Genomic DNA, 4,957 nt, shown 5'->3' on the forward strand with positions numbered 1-4,957 from the left:
TTCACAGACACTAGTCCATATCTCCATTTGATTAAATTACAGTCCTACTTTGTATTTATTCATCCAAATTTAGCCAAATTTCGTCTGTATTTTCCACAAGCCCTCATGTATGGGAGGAAAGCATAACACTCCTTCTCAACCGGTCATTACTGCAGACCAAACAAGTGTGACCCACATGACAAAAGCCACGGACGGCCACAGTAACCTGCAGTTATGGCTGTTCTGTGGTTTGAAAATATGACCGAACATACACATTCACAACTTGAAGTGGTAAAGGACTGGTTAGGGTTACAACTGAGACTCTGAAACTTATCTCAGAAAACATTTAAGAGATCATGCTGGCCTTTATCTTTAAATCCAGAGGAGCATCGCTAGAAATATAAAAAGAGAAAAAAGCATAAGTGCACTGTTATTTTAATTCTGTGGGCCAATAAACTTTTACATTTATAAGCTTTCACACAATACAATACAATACAGCACAAGCTGCTCATTTCCATACAGTGAAAGTGAATGGTGATTAATACTGTCAAGCTGTAAAAACCATCATAACAACAGCCCAGCTGACTTGTGCACTACATTTCCAGTCTTTGAATTCATATCAGAAGTCAAATCTCAGAGTTTTCAGAGGACATACAATATGACTTAACCCTTTACAGTGAACACTGTCACTGTCTACAAAATTGCATCTTTTTTTAAAAGGCTAGTTCACCCAAATTAAAATTCTGATATTTTGAAAAATGTTTTGTCCACTCAATGAAAATCAGTGGGGTCCAAAAAAATCTTCTTGTTATAGATGTCAAATATATCACAAGCAATGCAAGTAATTAATACTTAAAATAAAACAAGAAATTAGACACAAAGCACCACACAAACATTTATGAGCACGTTGACAAGTACACTTAATGGCAGGCCTGAGTTTGACTCAAGTATTCATGAAGAACTTCCCTCTAATTGGACAAATTACTCATAAGGATTTGTTTAACACAGAAACAAGTGAGTGTGAATTCTCCATTTTTGTGAATATCGTTTGTTGTTTTGTAATGAGAAATATTTGGGGAGAAAATAGCACTCTTTATAAGAAGCTTTTTTTATTTCTGCATTTCATCTCTGATCTGGGAGAAAGTATTTGGCCTTTGAAATCTATCAGTCAGCTTTCAAATGATGGAAGTCATTGACTATTAAGATCTTCAGTTCATCTCTTTTGGAGCATTGCTGAGCAACCTGATGAGATGGATGCTGTTCTTCATCTTATAACATGCGTTCCCACTATTTAGGATGTTCATTAGTAGTTTGTCAGTGGTGAGAGAGAGTTGCCTTGGAAAACTCTTCACTTAATGGCTTTTACCAGCCTTTATGCAACCATTGGCATGGAACCGCAGGTTGGTTTTCCAGCGCTTCACCTTCCAAGAAGCTGATGGTGACTGGGTCTGTTCGGTATGTTCACAGACTGAGGGAAATGCTGTCAAATGCTTTTAGTTGATGTATGCCATATTAGCCGCTTTTCCACTATCAGGCCGAACGGTTCTAAGAACTGTCAGGTACGGTTCCAGTTGTATTTCCACGTGAGCCTGGTACGGTGCGGCACAATTACAAACCGTTCTCGGCACGGTTAGACAACCATGCTGAGCCGTGCTGGTCGAGTGCGTGACGTTGCCACTCTGTTGCCTGGCTACCAGTTTCTCCATAGCTGTCTAAGTGGAAGCGCGCTATTTGATCAAACAGCCAAGTAAACAGCTACGCTACGTTCAATATCATTCCTGCGTAAACCAGTCTGGTTACATACTCAAATCATTGGATGCCTCACTTAGAGCTGATGCAGTGCATCAAAGCTTCTGATCCAGTAGTTTGGACAAGTCTAGATCTGACAACTTCCAGTTGGGTAGATCTTCCAAATCACCTGAAACGGGAAATCCTTCCACACATCTGCTGATACGCTTTGAAACAGGCTTTTCTTGGGGGTTTCGATCTGATCCCACCACTTATGACAGATGCCGTGGTGTAGACCAGCCGCTTGAGCTCTTTAAGGTTCATAAGGAATGCTAGAGATGTTCGATACACCATACTGAATTTTAAGAGAGATAAACTTAGTCTTTACGATGGCATGCACTGTATAAAAGTCCTGGACTGCATGTAACTTTCAAATCTCACAAGTTTGATGGAGTTTTTGTCTACTAAAAGTTTTTTGCAAAGATGTTGCAATCCATTGAACCCTCGCAGCCTCGCTTTCATTCCTGTCAAAATTAAATATGAGATCGTGACTAGGACCATATTTACAGTTCATAATTATTCCTCTAGCTATTTTCAGGCCTGATTTAAAACTCCACATCAATGCTAAAAAAAGCACATTTGATTGCATTTCTACACTGTGTTTGCCTAACATTCCTTGTCTGGATGGCAGTCTGTGATGGGAATTTAAAGCGCACAATGCAGTGATCTCAAAATTGCAATGACATTTATCTGATGCAATAAAGCCACTCCCCCTGTATCTCTTGCTTTACATTAAAGCATTTAACAGTAGTAGAATTTTAGAGACAAAACTGCCCGTCTTTAGCTGCTAATTGTTTATTATATTCATATTGTATGAATTATAATTATTTATAATGAATATATCTTTAAATAATTATTATATGAACTGGCAACTAACTTTGCATTTAAATTAATTTAAATATATACATATAAATAAGTATATAATAATATATAAAGCTTTTAAAATGACTAAACTTATGTTTTCTTTTGAGCTCTTTGTGAAACTATTAAAAATAATAATAAACTATTAAAAAACTATTTAAAATAGTTTATTAAAAATAATAAATTATTAAATTCAGTTAGATTTATTTATTTATTTTTTATATTTTTTTTCTTCTGCCTTCTCAAACTTTTGCTGCAACAACAGTGTTTATTCCTGCCTTGTAAATGCATTCATTATATTTTTAATAACGACATCTTTTAATCTTCAGCAGATAAGTGAATCAAACTCTCCATGTTTCATGAGATTGGTTGTTTGCGGCATGTGTTGAGTTGCCAGAGAGTGATTCTATCGAGCTTTGTGAGCCTGCTGAACAGAGTTTGCTCAGCTAGCTTCATGCAACAGGCCACTGGTAAGAAGTTGTTATTGTACACATCACCATACACACACACAAAATGGAAAAACCAATGGATTAGTGTCTATGCGCCGCTCACCAAGCCAGTGAGGGAGAGAGGTTCACTTCCAAGAGCCATGGTCTGAGGTTGGAATCAATGAGAACGTCGAAACCATACAGTTCTGCGAATTGAGACACACACACACACACACACACACACACACACACACACACACACACACACACACACACAGAGAGAGTGAACGGGAGGACACACACCACACAGAGACGGCGCTACTGAACAGATTAAAGCCGTAATGGAAGAAGAAACAGGCCGCAAACACACTGACAGGTTTGGGGAGTGACAACCTCTTCAAAATACAGAAGTAAATCCTCTAAATGACCATCCTCTGGCTCTTCTGAACCTGTGATGGCGCAGTTCCGCAAAGTGACACACACACACACACACACACACACACACACACACACACACACACACAGAGAGAGTGAACGGGAGGACACACACCACACAGAGACGGCGCTACTGAACAGATTAAAGCCGTAATGGAAGAAGAAACAGGCCGCAAACACACTGACAGGTTTGGGGAGTGACAACCTCTTCAAAATACAGAAGTAAATCCTCTAAATGACCATCCTCTGGCTCTTCTGAACCTGTGATGGCGGACAATGATATAACCGGATATTACAGAATCCAAGTATGGATACTGTGATCTATAGCAATGTATTAAATCATGACATCTGTCACTGCATTAGCAGCGAGTTTAACTGTAAAACTATGCAGATTTGTGGTGGTCACTATCTGATTTGTTGTTGGTGAACTGTAATGTGGTTGTGACTTCAGTAAATAACTGAGGCCTGTAAACACAGCACTAAACACTCAGAAGAAGAGAGATTTTTACAGCCATATTGCACTGTAGCTCTGTGATTTAAGAAACAGACGAAGTTGAATATTCCTATCAATACTAGGAAGAAGCATCATGCGATTCTGAGAGACACATCTGTTTTATGAATTACAGTCTGCATAAGCATCCTTAACTCAAACATAACCCAAATAAGTGACTGATTTAAAACACCACACATAGACACATATATACTGCTCCTCAGTGCATGGACTTGACTCACAATTGTTTTCGATACAAAATAGAAAAAACACAGAACAAACAAAAAGACAATAACAGTTTAATGTTAAACTCCCCCGTAAAAAAAGACATGATTTAAATAGAATAGCTACTGTTACAAAGTACACACAGTACAAGTACCAGTCACTGCTTTATACTAAATTAACACAAAACAGACATTTTTTTTTTTTTTTTAAACATGAAAATTGCACAAAGACTTCAAAAAGAAACATTCCAAGAGGCAGGTTTTTTTTTTTGTTTTGTTTTTTAGTTGACACACCAAGACTTACTGCATCGATCTATTCTGACATACAGTATCATACAGACATACAGAATTGGTGGGTTTTTGTTAAATGTGAGCCAAAATCATCACAATTAAAAGAACCAAAGACTTAAACTACTTCAGTCTGTGTGCATTGAATTTATTTAATACACGAGTTTCACAATTTGAGTTGAATTACTGAAATAAATGAACTTTTCCACGACATTCTAATTTATTGAGATGCACTTGTATGCCTTGTGGTATTTCTTACCATATTATTTTAATGCATTGTCTTAATTATATAATTTGTAGAATAAACAGTTTTACCGTTTACTGCACTTTGTTATTCTTCTCATTATTTCTTGCTCATTCACAGAAAACCGCTTACTTCCACGTTGAAAAATAAGGTGGATACTGCGCAATGAAACTCTTCTTTAACTAGTATTTAACCCTTGTTGGTTATAATGAATGGATTC

This window comes from Sinocyclocheilus anshuiensis, unplaced genomic scaffold (genome assembly GCF_001515605.1).
Source record: "Sinocyclocheilus anshuiensis isolate Anshui unplaced genomic scaffold, SAMN03320099.WGS_v1.1 scaffold757, whole genome shotgun sequence".
Classification (NCBI taxonomy): domain Eukaryota; kingdom Metazoa; phylum Chordata; class Actinopteri; order Cypriniformes; family Cyprinidae; genus Sinocyclocheilus; species Sinocyclocheilus anshuiensis.